We start from the raw sequence: 19,755 nt of genomic DNA on the forward strand, positions 1-19,755 counted from the left end.
ACTTCCATACTAGGACTACCAGAGTGAACAGTGCCAGCAACTTTGGCATTTGCTCCGTGCATTTCAAATTAAAAAATATGAATGATGCTACTGCAGCCATTTATCTGCAGCCATCCACTCAAGGGGTACTAAGTACTCCTTAAAGCCGTAGCCTAGTTCTCAGTTCTACCCTGCTCTAGTGCAACAGACATCTCCAGTCCTCTCCAGACTGCTCCTTGGTCCCACTTGAATTTCTGTGCAGAGGGCATAGTACTTGAAGGAAGTGGTAAGTGTGAAAAATCCAACAATACATTCATATATCTTATTTTTCTCAGTACCACCATTTTGAGTTTTAAAGTCAGAATAACAGTGCAGTCACTCTACACTAAGCCAAGAAGAAATATTTCCGCCCCCGCCCCCCTGCCAAAAAAAAGTAAGCAGGCTCAAATGTTTTCCAGTGCCAAAATGAAGCAAATAATCCTACTCGCTGACTTTTATTCTACTTGGTCTCTGGAGGTGTTCTGGCCTCTGACCCTCACCCACTCACCAAGTATTAGATTATTTCTTGCTAACTGTAGCCATGATTTTTGGAAGTTGAGTCTATCCATATCTGCGCAAGCTTCTAATTGTGCAATTTCCACAGGAGTTAATTTTCTGTCTTGATGATATTTGCAGTCTCTCTCAATTTCCTGTCCTCTGTGAGCTTCTGTCAGGTATTTGTATTGCAATCATGACTCTGAGCTTGTGCTTGATTACCTTGTTTTATTGGATACTACATATACGATGTTCGACTCCATGTAATGAGGGAGATACTAGAAAACGTAAGAGGACAGCACATCTGAGTTGTCTCAGAGCTAGGTAGGTTACAGGTCTCCTGAAGCCTCCCCTAAAGCAAGCCCTGACAGCTGCTCCTCCCACAGCAGAAGCAGCTCATCCATCTTTGCTGGCTCTGCGGAAGCGCATGAGGAAGAAGAGGCAGCTCCCTCCTCAGCCGCATTCTTGTCTTTTAGTTCCTGTCTTACAGGCCGGCCAGGTCTGTGTGTGTACAAGAGAGAGGAGAGCGAGCGCACTCTGAAGAGGTGTGAAGGTGTAAGGAAGAGATAAGGTCATGGCTTCCTCTGTACATACGTTGCCTTCTTAGGAACTTTCCTATACATGAAAGAGTGCTACATTAAACTGTGCCTGAGGCTGCGCTGGGGCTGCCCGTGGACAGGGGGAGGCCATAAAACTGATGTGGACACTGCACACCCCTTCCCGTCCTGTCCCGACAGCTGCGTAACTCTCTGTGGCAGTTCCTCACCATGCCAGGTGCTGATGGCCGGAGGGCGACAGGTCAGCAGGACTCGCTGCATTTCACGTAGGCATCACGGCGTGGGAGGGAGGCCCGTGTGCTGCAGTGGGGTAGGCTGAGACGCCAGGCAGCACATGAGGTAGGGTCCAGCTGTGTGAGCCTCTCGCCTGGTGAGCAGGGCGTCAGGCGTGGACGTGAGCCCTGGCTGCAGGCATGAGGAGGCCGTGCCCCCGGGAGGGAGGGGATGCGCGGTCCCTCTGACGCACAGCAGTTCCAGCAGGTACCGAAGGAAGAAAACTTGCTGGTGTAGCAGGGCACTACTTTTCTATTGTGGCTGTTCTTGCACTGCATAGTCAAACCCTATGTTATTCTCACTAGAACAAACCCCAATTAAAACAAAGGAATTTGTTATTTTAGCCAGTTGTGAGTTACTAATTCCCAGTTATTCCTCATTCCTCTTTTACTTCCTTTTTTTGTTTGATACAGTGCTGAAAGCTTGCACATCTTTGCTAACCTCCTTCTGGCTCCTCTTGATACTCATTCATTCTCTTTCTCTAGCTCTGTTTTGATTTTCAGTTTAGGAATCACAAATTTAATATGTAATGCAGTTTAAAGATTGCAACTTTCATACTAATAATGAACATGGAAACTCAAAGAAAGAAAATGCCACCTTAGTACTGGAAATGTATCATTTCCTGGTTGGAAACATAATCATATTATTGTAAACCCAGCACTGATTTAAAACAGGCTTTGGAAAACATCGGACAGACTGTCAGCAGATAGAGTTCAGACCGTTATCAATATAATTGCTGTAAACGTAGGTTACAGCAAAATCTCTAACTAAAGATTTACCAAGTATCAGTGAGGTTTTAGGATGAACCACCTTGATTCTGTCACTAGATCTGTTACAGACTTAATTTTGAATTTGGAGATGCCCATTAATAGATTTTGCCATGTCCACCTGAAATTAATAACAGTAAAATAAACCTGAGAATGCCATGAAGATGCTTCCTGTGCCGCTTTCTTTTGAAAATGTTCTAAGGAATAATTAACATATTTATAAAAGAAAAATTTATCTTGGAATGTTATATACATTACTATTAATGATAAAACATTGTGGCGATTAGCTATAGCGCTGGTTTTATTTGCAGGTTCTTGCGAATTTCTGAAACCACATCTACGACTATGTAATTATAACATAGGAAAGATGTCGCTGTTTCTAACAACAGAAAAGGCAAAGTACAGGCAGCAGGAAAGGCTTAATGAAGCCTTCTGTAAATAGCAAGTCAATCATTAGCTAGTCCTAATACATCAGTTTCCATGAGATTGCTTTGCGAGAGACTGCATATCTTTGTTACTGAATTGCAAGACACTTGTTGCATATTCCTGCAAGGTAGTATCACTCTTATTTCTGCTATTAGCACTCTTTGCTGCTGAATACCTATTTAGAAGCCTTATATAGCACCCCAGATGACCTGCTCCAGCCTGAGACTATTATGTCCTGTTACAGCTTAGATATTTAAACTGGAGAAAATTTTTTGACATTGTGAGAACATGAAGGGTCTTGCTTTGGAGAAAACTGTTAAAATTTAGCTACTCATTTTGAACCTCAAGTTTGATGATGAAAAATCCAAGGTATTTCATACCTATGATTAGGTATGAAATCCACTGAGGAATCCTGCTATTGACTAATCCTGCTATTTAAGAGTTTTAAAATCTGGCTTATATCATAATAATTACATGGCAAGAATAGGTTTTTATTCTTTCTGAGAAGACAGCTTCCAATATGGTTTGAGTTCACAGCTGGGCCTTTGTTTCCTTCTCTCCCCCATTCTTTCTACGTGGAATTGGGATGGTCACTAGATACCCCTGTTTCCCTATTTTAAGGATAAATATATGATTGATATTACCTCAGATAGTAATAGCACTTGTACTAGCTATGATTATTGTTTGCAGACATTGATAACATTTTTCAAATATTCCTTTCATACTGCTGTGGAGGCAGGGTGGGAAATATTTTCCAATATCCTGTTAAATGAATGTAATTCTGGAAAAAAAATCAGTCTCCTTTACCTGAAATTATAGTGAAGTGTATCTTGGCCTCCTGTAGCCTACCAGTACAGGGTGACAGTGTTTTCTTCATCCGGGAACAACATATGGGTATTATTCTAAGCTCATGCTGATATTAGATTTTCAGTGCGATTGGGACTGCAAACATAGAATCATAGAATTATAGAATCATAGAATTGTTTAGGTTGGAAAAGACCTTTAAGATCATGGAGTCCAACCATAAACCTGGCACTACCAAGTCCACCACTAAACCATGTCCCTAAGCACCACATCTACACAACTTTTAAATACCTCCAGGGATGGTGACTCAACCACTTCCCTGGGCAGCCTGTTCCAATGTTTAACCACTCTTTCAGTAAAGAAATTTTTCCTCATGTCCAATCTAAACCTCTAATCATCATCTAATCAATCTACTCAATCAAAACATGCTAGCAATTGGCGTCAGAAGTCTCCGAAGTAAATTTAATAAAACACAATATCCTGCTCAGTCATGTCAACAAGGGCTTCTCAGTGTATGTACATTCAGAACAAGGCCATCATCAGAAAAATAAATACAGATTTAACTTTAAAATAATTCCTAATTAAGTAAACAAAGGTCCAGATATAATGAGGGAAGGCTGAGATGGGCTATTAATATATAGTGCTATATTTTGCTTTGTATTTCTCTTGCAATCCATGTAATTATGTTGCCTGATGTCTCACAACAACTTTATTCTTATGCATAATACAGCATCATTCAAACACAGCCTAATATTGACATGTATAATCAGTAGCTGCGGAGAGCCCAGCATTGCTCCCATTCAAGTCAAAGGCAAATTTCATTATGTGAATGGGAGCAAGAACACATTGTTCCAAATGCATTAATTTGGGTTTATGTCCTGAATAAACATCAGTTGTAAATTTCTCCTCGTTGACTCTGAAGACACTCCAAAGATAAAAGCAGATGTGGATGTAAGAGCCCATGTACACCAAGCTCTATGCTTTTCTGATGCATATAAGACATCACGCTCAAGGAAGGCTGTTTAATTGGCTGTTGTGTTGTCTCTTTTGGCTCCAAAGAAAACACCATGGGATCGTTAAAATGACTGTGCATTTCTACTTAGGAATTCCTCTAATCACAATCCAAAAATATTTATGTATTAGAGCAATTATATTAATGAGTTGTCAATTTGGCTAAAATTGGGTTTATTCTACACACTAAGTGCACACAGGAGGAGCTGGAAGCCGTTGTGCAGTGGGAGAGGTATGACTTAGTTGCCATCACAGAAACATGGTGGGGTGACTCCCACAGTTAGAGTGCTGCAATGGATGGCTATAAACTCTTCAGAAGGGACAGGCGAGGAAGGAGAGGCGGTGGGGTGGCCCTGTATGTTAGGGAGTGTTTCAATTGTCTAGAGCTCAACGATTGTGATGATGATACGGTCGAGTGTCTATGGGTAAGGATGAGGGGGAAGGCCAACGAGGCAGATACCCTGCTGGGAGTCTGTTATAGACCACATAACCAGGATGAAGAGGCGGATGAAGCGTTCTACAAGCAGCTGGCAGAAGTCTCTCAATCACTAGCCCTTGCTCTCGTGGGGGACTTCAACTTCCCGGACATCTGCTGGAAATCCAACAGGGCAGAGAGGAAGCAGTCTAGGAGGTTCCTGGAGTGTGTGGAAGACAACTTCCTGACACAGCTGTTAAGTGAGCCTACCAGGGGAGGTGCCTTGCTTGACCTGCTGTTTACAAACAGAGAAGGACTGTTGGGAGATGTGGTGGTCGGAGGCCGTCTTGGGCTTAGCGACCATGAAATGGTAGAATTCTTGGTTCTCGGTGAAGTAAGGAGGAGGGCCAGCAATCCAGGTGCCGGGGAAGACTATGGAGCGGTTCATCTTGAGGGCGCTCACAAGGCATGTGTGGGACAACCAGGGGATCAGGCCCAGCCAGCACGGGTTCATGAAAGGCAGGTCCTGCTTGACCAACCTGATCTCCTTCTATGACCAGGTGACCCGCCTAGTGGATGAGGGAAAGGCTGTGGATGTGGTCTACCTGGACTTCAGTAAAGCCTTTGACACCGTCTCCCACAGCATTCTCCTAGAGAAACTGGTGGCTCACAGCTTAGACAGGTGTACTCTGCGCTGGGTCAAAAACTGGCTGGACGGCCAGGCCCAGAGAGTTGTGGTGAATGGAGTTCAATCCAGTTGGTGGCCGGTCACGAGCGGTGTTCCCCAGGGCTCAGTTTTGGGGCCGGTCTTGTTCAATCTCTTTATCAATGATCTGGATGAGGGGATCGAGTGCCCCCTCAGTAAGTTTGCAGATGACACCAAGTTGGGCGGGAGTGTTGATCTGCTCGAGGGTAGGAAGGCTCTGCAGAGGGGCCTGGACAGGCTGGATCGATGGGCCGAGGCCAACTGTATGAGGTTCAACAAGGACAAGTGCCGGGTCCTGCACTTGGGCCACAACCACCCCATGCAGCGCTACAGGCTTGGGGAAGAGTGGCTGGAAAGCTGCCTGTCGGAAAAGGACCTGGGGGTGCTGGTTGAGAGCCGGCTGAACATGAGCCAACAGTGTGCCCAGGCGGCCAAGAAGGCCAATGGCATCCTGGCCTGTATCAGAAATAGTGTGGCCAGCAGGAGTAGGGAAGTGATCGTGCCCCTGTACTCGGCCCTGGTGAGGCCGCACCTCGAATACTGTGTTCAGTTTTGGGCCCCTCACTACAAGAAGGACGTTGAGGTGCTGGAGTGTGTCCAGAGAAGGGCAACGAGGCTGGTGAGGGGTCTGGAGAACAAGTCTTATGAGGAGCGGCTGAGGGAACTGGGGTTGTTTAGCCTGGAGAAAAGGAGGCTGAGGGGAGACCTCATCGCTCTCTACAACTACCTGACAGGAGGTTGTAGCGAGGTGGGTGTCGGTCTCTTCTCCCAAGTAACTAGCGATAGGACGAGAGGAAATGGCCTCAAGTTGTGCCAGGGGAGGTTTAGATTGGACATGAGGAAAAATTTCTTTACTGAAAGAGTGGTGAAACATTGGAACAGGTTGCCCAGGGAAGTGGTTGAGTCCCCATCCCTGGAAGTATTTAAAAGACGTGTAGATGAGGCGCTTAGGGACCTGGCTTAGTGGGCACGGTGGTGTTGGGTTGATGGTTGGACTTGATGACCTTAGAGGTCTTTTCCAACCTTTATGATTCTATGATTCTATGATTCTAAGTCAATGTCAAGAGAAGGTGTTGCTTACAGGGCTTCTAAATAGCCATGGTTGTAGATGTGTACAAACTTGCACCTACACCTGTAGGGCTGCTCTGCCTGATTGCTGTGAGCTTCAAAACATGGTAAGCACTAATAGAGTGCTTTAAAAATATGCAAGTATTTGCAGTTAAGGGAGAACAATAGGTGAGTTCTGATTCAGCTTTAACTCTTTATGAACACCTAGAGGAAACAGTTACCAATGCTAAAACTTGTAAAAGCAGAACACAAATCTCTAGTAAATTTTCAGCCTGGCTTAGTATGGGATGCATGTATTCACATGCCTTCATTTGCCATCTGCTACTCATCTACAGAATTTTGTACTTCAATCTGTTGCTGTTCATTTCCCATAAGGCAGTTACACTCCACCTTATCATACTGAAAATACTGCATCCTTCTCCATTGGTGTGTTTTTCAGTCATTCGATATATTGTGAGGATGCAACTCAGGCTATTTGAGAAAAATGGTACAAATGCAGTTGTTCTATTGTATATGAACCTCTCCAAACCATCTGCATTTTTTTTCCACCAGCATGACTCCAGTGCACAGTGTGCTGTTCTGCAAAGGTGAGAAGTGGAATTTCTACTTTAATAACAATTTCCTCCTCGCTGATGCTATAATGTCACCTTCTTTGTTTTGACTTAATATCCTGTCTTTGGGCCCTGCTGAATAGACTTTTGGTTCCTCAAAATAAGTGTGTCAGCAAGGCTCCAAATAATGGTTGTAATGTGACTGTAACGTGACAAATTATACTGCAGATGTTGAGCAGTGTGGACAATAATGGACCGATGGAGACATGCCCTCTATGGAGGCTTCACAGGGGCTTGATAAACCCAGAGAAACGGTTGTTGCATGCCTGGGCACGCCGTACATTTACTACGCACATTTGGACCCACAACATACTTTGCTTGCTAAATATCCGGATCAAACTTTCTGCTAATATTATTATGGCAGGATGGTAAGACAATAATGTGATGTGTTTCAAATCATTCCAAACAGCCATTTGGATAAAACCTGTGATCTGCGTGATCCACATTCTGTTCAAGAGCTGCCATCCATAAAGGAGGACAATTTTTCACAGTTTCATCATAATTCAGGATGTGTTTGATACACATTGGATCTTTCAGATATTTAGATCTTTCAGATCTTTCAGATATTTAGACCATGCATCTACTGAAATCTAATCCTATTTCTATTAATGAACCTACATAGTCTATATGAAACTGCTGTGAAAGAGTAGTTTATTACTCCTCAGTTTTTCTTGTTCTTATGGGAGTTCTTATGAACTGAGCTGCCTAAGTTGCACCCACAGAGTAAGCAACCTTCTTATATATGTATTGCCCTCTTAAACCAAATAAAGCCATAAACCTTTGTATATAGAGTTGTGTAGACATATGATATATGTCTACTAATATTTCAGAAATAAATATCAGGTGGCACCTCAGTTTACCTGTTTTATACTATTGTACCTGACTGTACACAGTTAAATCGATGAACAAAAGCAATGGCAGAGATAAGGCTCTTTTGAGAAACAATTAATTGAGGGCCCTGAACCTCAGGATTTGAGCCCTTTAATGTCCCTTTTATAAACTGGAACTTAACAAAGGGAATACTAAATCACTGTAAGGTCAGAGGCCCTGGAAAGGAATGGGGTTATCAGCAGTTGCAAGAAATAAGCAAGACAGATCCTGACTGCAGCAAGTATACGGCCACACAAAAAGGTGAAGGGAACTGTGTTGGAAGGAGCTTTCAAGGGAAGGCTGTTGCGTTGATATGGAATATAAGACTGGAGGTGACTTCCCAGATAGGTCATTGAGTTACAGGTGCTACGTTCACCATCACAAACTTGCTACATGCCAATTTAAAAGTAACTCATTTTTGCTGGCCTTATCAGAAAATTTATACCAGTTTGTAAACTACCAATATTTATTTGTGCTTGTGCCAATGCTGCTCTGTGGCCTTTCCTTGGCATTTCCGTTTCCCCCGGTGAATTTCTAGACATCAAATGTGTCTGTGGCAGCAGTCAGATTAAATACGCTGAGCTCATTATGTCTCCTGCGTTAAGACAGGCTCACCCTTCCCTGTGTGATTCTGAGGAGAAGGGCAAGCAAAAACTGTAACTGCTCCTCCTGTGGAGTTGATTATTTTATGAAAAATACTATGTGATGGTTCTCTGTGGCCACTGGGGAGTTATGAAGTAGTCCTTTTTTGTACTGTAGTCTGTTGTTTAAGCCAGAATTAATTATTCCCAATTTCCTTGAGGTTTTACTCAGCCTGTAGCAAAACACACAGACTGTCCTTTTTGCTGTTGCTTACTGTTATCTCCTGCTTCTAATGGTAAAATAACAAATAGGCTGCATTTTCTTATTGACTGAGACTCTCGGACGTGAATGGCATAGCAGTGGGCTTTCAAAAGTAGTGGTCATGCCCATTGCCTTCTTTGTGTGAACATTTAAATGACAGGACAGTGACCTGTGGCAAAACCTTTTACATCCCCAGAGTGCATTTGGGGGCTTCTCTCTCAATGTGAGCATAATTAAGCTTGGCAGAGGTAAGAGACCTACAAGCAAAGGCAAGAGGCATTTCAATACAATTTTTCAATGCATGCAAAGTTACCATTCCTGTCACGCAAAGGGGAACCAATGCAAGATGTCTTTACTGGCAAAGGCAGCACATTTGTTCTAAACACCAGCCTGTTTTACAGCAAAATACCTTGGTAAGCTAATGTTTCTTAACACCACTTCTTATCATCTTCAATCTCCATTTTATGTAGGATTAGACAGTATACCTTAAGGAAGTTCTTATCACCAGCTAAGAAGGCAAATATGTCCTTAATTGCAGATAACAGATAGTGATTTTTATGCCATGCTACTGGTGTTCTTGAAATCATCACAGAGATGGGTGTGAGCCCATATTTTATTACTGCCACAGTAACACGCTCCATCTCACCCCAGTCAGCCTTCTTTATACATCTAGTGGTCTGCCTCTCTTTTGCAGTAGTGTGAAACAGTGGATAAGCTTTTAAGCAGCCTCTTCTTCAAGTATAATTTTTGGTTTCATCTGTCCAATCTGTTCCAGTTTCCTCCCAAAAGACATCAGCCACCTGCCTTGTCCAGCAGTTTCAACAATTTTCACTTTGGGATAGAGCTCAATATTTTCTTTAAAACCTTGGATTGATTGTAAGCATGGGCATTGAAACAAATTCTCTCTGCCAGTCTTTATCCCTCTATTTCTTAACATAGAGGTTTAGCAAATAGTGTATGTTTTAGCTAATTCTCCTTCTAGAAAGCTCCGTAGAAGGCTTTTCCCAGTTTTAGAAGCACCGGGTTTTCTGTAACTTTTCTTCTTTTACTAGTTTTCACAACTTTTCCTGTTTTGAAATACAGAAGCAGCAAACCTTGACTCAAGCTTCATTTGAAAGTGTTTTTTGTTATGTATTGTAAAATTCAGGTTGTTTACTGTCTTCTGACCTTAACAGATGCCCTTGAAGAGTGTCCATTTACTCCTTCTGCCTGATCTATATCTTGTTTTTCTGTGTGATGCTACTGCACCTACCTAGCAGCTTTACCAGGTCTCTCTCCCCTGACTTAGCAATTATTAATGTATTTTTGAGGCCCAAATCAATGTCTGGAGTTGCCTCAGCTTGTGTATCCTACACTAACACATTTTTTGAAACAAGAGTTAGCAACATTTCTAGGGCCCTGTGCTAGACTGTGTTTTTTCCTCCAATTTAAACAACAAGTACGATACCAGGAGCTCAGTGGAGTGGTGATGTTTTTGCTTTTATACAAATAGAGACTGCTGGGTTTTGAACCCAATGAGATCCAAGTAACTCTGAATGTCATTGATACCTCTCCCGAGATACGCCATGGTGCTCAGGGCCTGGTTCTGTACCAGTTTTGCTGTATGCCATTCAAAAGAGGCCATGTACCATCTTTGTTACCCCTCCTGCAGTTTTCTGCCCCTTGCTTTGGTGTGATGAATTGCTAAACTCATAATGTTTCACCAAACTCTTAATCCAGCCGCATACTGGGAAAATATGGTACTTTCTGTTTGACTCTGCTATGGCAGCAGAAGAGCTTTGCAATCACCAGTGGCTTTGTGGACAGGTGATCCTGCAAAGTCATTCAATCTCAGCACTATTTTGTGTGCTGACTTACAGAAATTGCTAGCTATAGAGTAGCTCCTTTATTCTCAGAAAATCAATAAATTATGTCATTACCTATTAGAAACTCCCACACTCTCCATGCAGGTGGAACAGTAGATTTGTTTGGAAGCATCCAGCCTTTTGAAACTTTTTTATCTCCTAGATAAGTGGTTTTCTCACATTGCAACAGCTGCAAGGTGATGAGGTCTTTTTAGTTTCATTCAGCTGGCTTCTCCCTTTTCCTCATTTCCAGTTTAGGATTCCAGCCTCATTCCAAATTGGCAGGACTCTCGCTCTGCAAATAACAACCATTTGTTAAGATTGGACCCTATCAAGGCATTCATACTGCACAGTTTTGCATCAATTGTGATTGTTGTAACAATATTTGATGACAACGGGAGCCTGGACTTGACCCGCGAGATTCCTTCCCAGTACTGTGACGTTCCTATTACAATCACACAAGCAAAAGAGCAAATGGCAAAGAGAAGGAAAAGCTAAATCCTAACATATAGATAAGAAACAGCACAAGAAGGAGTCCTCTGGGAAGGCACAGTCCCCTACCTCAACTCCACTGTCCAGTGACTCATTGTACCTGAAACCCACACTGCACTACAAAACTTAATTACAACAGAGCTCAGATTTTCACAACTACATAAAAAGCTGTGTAGACCAGAAAACATCTTTTTGGTTTAATATTAAAGTAAGATGAAAAGGCTGGATTCTCCTTCAAGGGTACCCTATTTTCAGTTATTTCCTTCTATAGTCATGCATGCATAGTTATCAGCAGTTCTGCTTTAATAGGGAGAACTTCTTTCCCTAAATATTCCTAGACTTTCCTTTCCTTGATATTCACCCCAGTAGTGTGAACATTTTCTTTCATTGTTTCCTTTCTTTCCTATGTGTCTTAGACCAAAACAAGCCCTGAAGACGTTTCCCACAGTCCCACATGGCAGAGAAGAAGACAAAAAGAAATGGAGGGAGGCTGGGTTGGCTAGCAGTAGCCCCCACTGCTGTGTTGATCACGCATTCTCTCTCACTAGCTTACCTAGAATGAGGTTTGGTCTCCTGGATTCTGCATGCTCTCTTTCTTCCCTTATGTCTACTTTTCACCATTCTGCCGGTAGATCCGGTCTATATGGCTGGAGGGATCTGCCTAGCAGGGCATTTCCCTGTTGTAGTGCAAGCTGTGGATAGTATGAATGTGTGAATAGCCTGGAAAGATCACTGTTAAGAGGGCATGAGGAACAAAATTACTGAGCTTTGGCTCAATGACCTTCTCCTTTCCATTCATGAGTTCTGCAGTAAGCATAACTCAACCTGAACTAATAGCAGCTACGCAGTATTTGTTCAACAAGCAAACAAAAAGAACAACAATAACAAGAGCTTAACCAAGCTTCGCGTTTGCTTTCTGAGGTACAAATTGATAAAAGTCTAGCCTAGACATAAGTATCAGTTTCATTAGATGTTTTGGTTAAGGTGATGGCCCTCAGCATAAGGAATATGACAGGTGATGCTTTGAGAGGAAATGGTGAGTTGAGGATGCTTAGACCATAAATGTTGTAGCTTTCCCTCTTTAATGAAATAACTGTAATCATAGAGAGGAAAGCAAACAAATGTTTCACACATATGGCAAGCTTCAGCAGTCAATCAAACAATTCCCCCAACACAATGAACACAGTATTTCCAGCTCTAGGCCTTTGCCACAAAGCTAATAGCTCTACTGTTCCAGAAAGCAATCACATGCCCCATGCCTCTCCCTGCAGGTGCAGCTTTCCTGGTTAATCCAACCATAAACACTGTATTTTTGCACTCCCTTGTTCAGAAGTAAGCTGCAATCCTGCAGTCAGGAAATGCTGTGATCAGAAGACATTATGGTGAATTCTCTGAAGTATGCAAAGGCGCACGGGGAATAACTTTCCATGATTTTAAAGCCTTTACACAGGGGCTGCTAGATACTCAGAAACAGTAACTAGTGACTTAAGCCAAATGATAGGTTATTGCTTCCCTGCTCCCCCCCCTCTTTTTTCCCACCAAAGCAGGAAAGGAAATTAAAGATAAATCTGTTTTTATGAAATAGAAATAGATTTTTATTATAAATAAATCTTGGGCAAAAACAGAGCAAGCAAGAGCACTGCTGTTTCTCTTTTTAGCAGGTAACTTGGTAAAGTATGGGACAGGTGGCTTCAGGAAGTAAAATACTCCATACTGCTGCAAGTGCTGGGCGATCTGTTAAAATAGCAGCTGTCCCACTCTCAACCACAAGGAGAAGGCAATTATTATAGCCTCAGCTATAACTATAGGTAAGCAGACAGGCTTCAGCACAACTTGAATCCTGGCTCTTTTGCTCTTGTTTACCAGAAGCCACACACTGCCCCAGGCGTTTCACACAGCAAGTGGACACATCCATTATCAGCCAGAAAGAGGAAGGGTGTTCACTAACGTGGGCAGTTGCCCAGACCTTAAGAAATGTGGGTTCAGTTCTTGTGCTCTCACAGACATCCTATGGGTTTTTATACAAATCATTTAGTTTGCCTGGTCCAGATACGTAAAAAGACTTGCTTTTTTTCTAATGCCTAAAACCTTTACGTGCTCCTCCTCTGAAGAACAATACACTATGAAGAGCTAGGTACCAAAGTTGCACAAGGATTAAGCATCTAGCAAGTGTTAGAGAAAGAGTCACTCCTTTCTTCTAACACTGGGAGAAAAAGACACTTTTCTATACAAGACTTCAGTGTTTGGAGAACTCATCTAGGAGTGAGAAGTACAATTGCAATTCTTCCTTCAAACTTACTGTCTTGAACCCTAGATTTCTGCCCACTGCCTAAGGCTGTCCCAGTTCCCAGGTTCCAAGGTATGGGGGAGGAGGATGGGAAGTGCAAATGGATCAATATGGGATGGGAAGAAGAAACTATTCCTCCTACAGAATGTGTAGTGTTTTATACTGACAGAATTTAAAGACCAAACAAGCTGGAGGGCAAGTAAGCTGCTCCTCGGTTGCGCGGCATACCTGGATTCCAGACGTTGCTTTAATCAAGTCATCAAGGATGATTTTTTTTTACTTAAAATAAGTTTATCTCTTTTTCTTAGTGAATATTTGATTCTTGTTTGCAAAATGGAGCTGCTTCAAACAAAGGCAGTAAGAGCATTGCTACGCCCGCATAACCCAAGTCCTTAAGGTCCTAGTGGATGAGGGAAGGACAGGGCAAAGAGATGAAAGGAGAACTTTGATTCTGCATAAGCAGAGGGAAGCACAGAATCCAGCCACTCATTCCCTAAGTACCATAACCACCTGGAGCATGTCTTCCAGAGAAGGAGCTCAATGGATACACTTCAGGAAAGCCTAATTTTTAGATCCTAGTCAGCTCAAGTATGAGAGGTATGAGTTGCTAGGCCTGAAGAGATGGAGGCAGTTCCATTCATTCACAAAAGTAGAACTGTAGGCAAGGGACCTTCACTATTAAAACCCTGATAACTATGGACTTAGGCACTAGCAGTACAAGCCAGAGTTTTGAAGTTCATCGTGCTAGACTTCTGTATCTAACTGCCGTCTACAAACTGAGGTGGGCACAAAAGCTGACCTTCAGGATCTGACCTTCCATATTTCTTTTCCTCCTCTTCTCATACAACAATAATAGTTTTTACATTTTCCCAAGGCTTTTTATGAGGGTAAAAGCCCTAAAACATGCTAAGTGGTCAGTTTGCATGGTAATAAGGGTCTATATGAATATCTAAAAGGTTGCATATAGAATCATGGAATCATAGAATAGTTTGGGTTGGAAGGGACCTTTAAAGGTCATCTAGTCCAACCCCTCCTGCAATGAGCAGGGACATCTTCAACTAGATCGGGTTGCTCAAAGCCCCGTCCAACCTGACCCTGAATGTTTCCAGGGATGGGGCATCCACCACCTCTCGGGGCAAGCTGTGCCAATGCTTCACCACCCTCAGCGTAAAAAATTTCTTCCTTATGTCCAATCTAAATCTACCCTCTTTTAGTTTAAAACCATTCCCCCTTGTCCTGTCACAACAGGCCCTGCTAAAAAGTTTGTCCCCATCTTTCTTATAAGGCCCCTTTAAGTACTGACAGGCTGCAATAAGGTCTCCCCGAAGCCTTCTCTTCTCTAGACTGAACAACCCCAACTCTCTCAGCCTTTCTTCAGAGGAGAGGTGTTCCATCCCCCTGATCATTTTCGTGGCCCTCTTCTGGACCTGCTCCAACAGGTCCGTGTCTTTCTTACACTGAGGCCTCCAGAGCTGAACGCAGGACTCCAGGTGGGGTCTCACCAGAGCGGAGTAGAGGGGCAGAATCGCCTCCGTCGACCTGCTGGCCACGCTTCTTGTGATGCAGCCCAGGATACGACGATTGGCCTTCTGGGCTGCGAGCGCACATTGCTGGCTCATGTCCAGCTTTTCATCCACCAGTACCCCCAAGTCCTTCTCGGCAGGGCTGCTCTCAATCCCTTCATCCCCCAGCCTGTATTGATACCGGGGGTTGCCCCGACCCACGTGCTGAACTCTGCACTTGGCCTTGTTAAACCTCATGAGGTTCACATGGGCCCACTTCTCCAGCTTGTCCAGGTCCCTGTGGATGGCATCCTGTCCCTCTGGCGTGTCGACCGCACCACTCAGCTTCATGTCATCTGCAAACTTGCTGAGGGTGCACTCGATCCCACTGTCCATGTCATTGATGAAGATATTAAACAGTACCGGTCCCAATACAGACCGCTGCGGGATACCACTTGTCACCGATCTCCATCTGAATATTGAGCCGTTGACCACTACCCTCTGGATGTGACCATCTAACCAATTCCTCACCCACCACACAGTCCGCCCATCAAATCCATATCTCCCGAATTTGGAGAGAAGGATGTTGTGGGGGACCGTGTCAAAGGCTTTACAGAAGTCCAGATAGACAACATCCGTAGCTCTTCCCGTGTCCACTGATATAGTCATTCCATCATAGAAGGCCACTAGGTTGGTCAGGCAGGACTTGCCCTTGGTGAAGCCATGCTGGCTGTCTTGAATCACCTCCCTGTCCTCCATGTGCCTTAGCATAGCTTCCAGGAGGATCTGTTCCATGATCTTCCCAGGCACAGAGGTGAGACTGACTGGCCTGTAGTTCCCCGGGTCTTCCTTTTCTCCCTTTTTAAAAATGGGGGTTATGTTTCCCCTTTTCCAGTCAGTGGGAACTTCACCAGACTGCCACGACTTCTCAAGTACGATGGAGAGTGGCTTAGCACCTTCCTCCGCCAGTTCCTTCAGGACCCGTGGATGGATCTCATCGGGTCCCATGGACTTGTGCACCTTCAGGTGCCTTAGATGGTCTCGAATCTGATGTTCTCCCACAGTGGGTGGCTCTTCATTCTCCCAGTCCCTGCCTTTGCCTTCTGCGGCTTGGGCAGTGTGGCTTGAGCACTTGTTGGTGAAGACTGAGGCAAAAAAGTAATTGAGTACCTCAGCCTTCTCCATGTCCTGGGTAACCAGGTCTCCCGTTTCGTTCTGGAGAGGGACCACATTTTCCCTAGTCTTCCTTTTACCCCCAACGTACCTATGGAAGCTTTTCTTGTTGCCCTTGATGTCCCTGGCCAGATTTAATTCTCTCAGGGCTTTAGCTTTCCAGTGGAGGGAACCTGTGACTGGAGTATATGCACCCCACTAATGTGAGCAGGTAAGGGCGAGAAATGAACCCCACTCCTGCATCAGCTCATGCCTAGGGGCATTCTCCCCCATGTTGTGTTATGTAAAGGGGTACAACCTTCACCCTGTGTCATATATGTTCTCCTGATGTTGAGTCACTCCCTGGCTCCTGCACAGTGATGCAGCCTGGCTTCAGTTCCTTGCAGCCTGGGAATGTGCAAGCTCTTGCTGTCATGGAAGGGAAGAATAAGATAGGCTTGTAGGGAGGGACCAAACAATTAAGAGTGTAAAACTAAGCAAGTTTTTATTGCCTTGGTATATCTGGTTGTGTCTGCTTTGGTTGCTAGCATGTGCTGAGGACTGTGATCTTAAAGCATCACAACCCATGATACGATCACACCTTCAGTTTTCTGTGTGAACTTATCCTGAGGGGCCTATCTGTGCTGCACACTGTGTATGGAGTAAGGGCGGATGAGCCAACATTACAGAAAAGGTGGGGCTAGTTATCAGATGTGGAACTCCATGCTACTGTGGCTTATTTAGAAGAAGCCCAGGTATTCACAGGTAGGACAGAGTTGTGCTGAGCAGACACATGAGTACAGGAACGGGTAATATTTTTCAAGTAAATATACTTGGCAAAAGCTGCTAACAAAAATAATCAATTTTCTAGTCAGTCAGAACTGATGCCATTGACTCCCTGCACCTTGATGATGTTTAAAATATTCCTGACTGCTGCTGTGTTGATACAAGTAATGCAAATCCACGCACTTTCTGACAGTGAAAAACACAGGAAAACAGAGGCTCCAGGGCCAAACAATCTGTTGCAGCAGGAAATGTTTTCAGAACAAAAAGTGACTGGGTCCTGCATAAGCTTTGCGATAGCAGTTATTCTGGCAGCTGAACAGTCTGTTTGGGGAGACAGGTCAGTTCATCTCCCTTGACCTAGAGTACTTCTTTCCTTTATTAATTGGCTGCTTTGACTTGCTGGTTTTGGTCCCTAGGTTTTGTTTACTTTTTTTTTTTTTTTGGTAAGAAAAGAAAGATATATGGCAGGAGAGGCCACAAGAATCTGTGGACAGAAATGCCTCTCCATTGGCAATGTCTGATTTTCGGTAACCTTGGCATACGTCATATGAATGGGCTAGGTGATAAACCCCAGTCCAGGCACAGGTCACTGTTATTGCAACAATCCATCTAGCTTTACACTGACTTTCGATATACAGGAAATTTTCAAGCAAGCAAAGATCTCGTGGGAGGTGGGGGTGCATCAAGGCATGGAATCCAACTTCCATATCAGTTTCAGGGACTTTCCCTTCTGAAGCCTAAATCATCTAAATGAGAACATTCCTGAGTTAACAAGAACATGTCTCTCACTCTGAGCCGCCCACCAAAAGTCTTTAAACAAAACATCAACAAGTGATTCATGGTGATATGAACTCCCCTGACACATGCACAGCCAAGACTAATGTTATGGTACAGTATGTTATGCTTGATTAAACAAAATATTTTGGTACTCACATTTGACAAGCTTTTGCATAAAACAATTGTCAAATGCGTCAAACTATGCATCTGAGTCAGGAAACTTTAATTTGTTCCAAGGCTGAGTGTTCACGTTTTTTTTCCTCCTTTCACTTCCTTGTTTCTCTGGCAAGAAGCAGCTCACACCATCGTTTTAACACCTGAATGTGCATTACATGTCCAGACTGTCTTGCTGAACCTGCAAAGGGATGCAACAAGTAAGGAAGACGTCACTGAAGAGGTGCAAAAACAGTGCTGTGGCTCAACAGAGAGCTTGGGGGTGACTGGACTGTGTGCAGTGTGCCTCAGGTGCTTGGAGCATGGGGAGAGAGCACTGAAATGACTGAGAGGCTCTGAACTGGATTAGCCAGGTTCAGGTAACCTCACTAGCCTGGCTTCAGTGCCTGTTCTGTGAGAGGCAGGTTCAGAGTGAGCAGGAGGAAGCAGAATAAGCACGGGTAAGGGGTGAGACCTGAGCCAGGAGTGACAGTCCTGGTACTGCTGGAGGAGATGGCTGAGCACAGGGAGTCAGTAACAAAGATCCGGGCCCAGACAGGGGCAGAACACCACTGGTCTTTTTCACACAAGTCTCATCTAGAGGAAGGTTGATAACCATTGCAGTAGACCAGATGATCAACTCCCTCACTCACCCAACACAATTATCTAGCAGACAAAATACAGTAGGCAGAGGCCATTTGGAAGGACAGGGCAACTAGATGCTGCAACTTTTAGATGCAGAACTGCCTGAAGAGATGGATTTTGTAGCAAGTCAGTAGGTGTGTCTTGATAGGATGTCCATGTATGACTGGCTGAAGTGAGCATGACCCTATGAGCATGATCATCAGCTGAGAAACCAGCTGTCGCAGGAAGTCTACCATGAAATAACTGCTGACGAGTTCAGCTTCCCAGGAGGGGTATGAAGCCTGATTAGCATAAGTAAGGATCAAGACTTTCATTGGATCATGTCACCAATGTTTTCATATGCTTTAAATTTTCTTAATTTAAGATCTGCATCCTGAAGTACATAAATCATTGATAAAATATTGTACGAGTTCAACATGCTTATAAATCATCTTTAAACTATGTCACATGCCATTGTCTGTACATCTTGATCAAACTAAGAAAGGCAGAGAGTGCAAGATCAAAGCAAGCAGGAAACTTCTAGTGTGGCTGGACTGGTAAAAACATCTGCCTATCGCCATCTTTGTATAATCACTCATGTCGTGGCTGTCAGACAACAACTGATACTTGTGTCATTCTGCACACTGCAGTTCACCAGCGATAGCTAGGGTGCTGTAGTTTCAAGAAAGAACACACACCGGGACTACAAGGCAGTTAATTGCAAGTGAGAGCCAAGCTTTTGCTCTTCGTACTGTTCTTCATATGTATTTTTTAAAGCAATTCCTGCCATATCTTAGCCAAGATAAGGTTTATTTTAACTAATGTCTTCTGTAGTCCTAATTTATTGCTTTGGGCTTTTATTACCAAGATGTTCAAAACTACCGTTCCTTTGCATCTTTAAAAAGCACCACATTATGATTTGTGTTTTAATGCTTCTGTCAATGTAAACTCCTGATGCACTGAGATCTGTGTAGCATTTAAAAGACAGACACTTTATCCAAAAGTTTTCAGGCATGTTGAATTAGAGCAGTGTCTTGAAAAGAAGAAACCTTGTCTCATTTATGAGACAGCAAAGGCAAGGATAAAATAGTTAAACTTCCCACTGAGTTGTTTTTATTGCTGGAAATATACTTGCCATCCTTGAATAACAATTTGGGACTTCAAGCAGTGCATAAAAATTAAGTATTTAAGAGCAATCTTGCTTTTTGAAACAGACATTCACTCAGCATGAGCAACCTATGAAGTTTGCATAGGCAATATGAGCAGTTATTCAG

Source organism: Aptenodytes patagonicus, chromosome 1, assembly GCF_965638725.1.
Source record: "Aptenodytes patagonicus chromosome 1, bAptPat1.pri.cur, whole genome shotgun sequence".
In the NCBI taxonomy this organism is placed as follows: domain Eukaryota; kingdom Metazoa; phylum Chordata; class Aves; order Sphenisciformes; family Spheniscidae; genus Aptenodytes; species Aptenodytes patagonicus.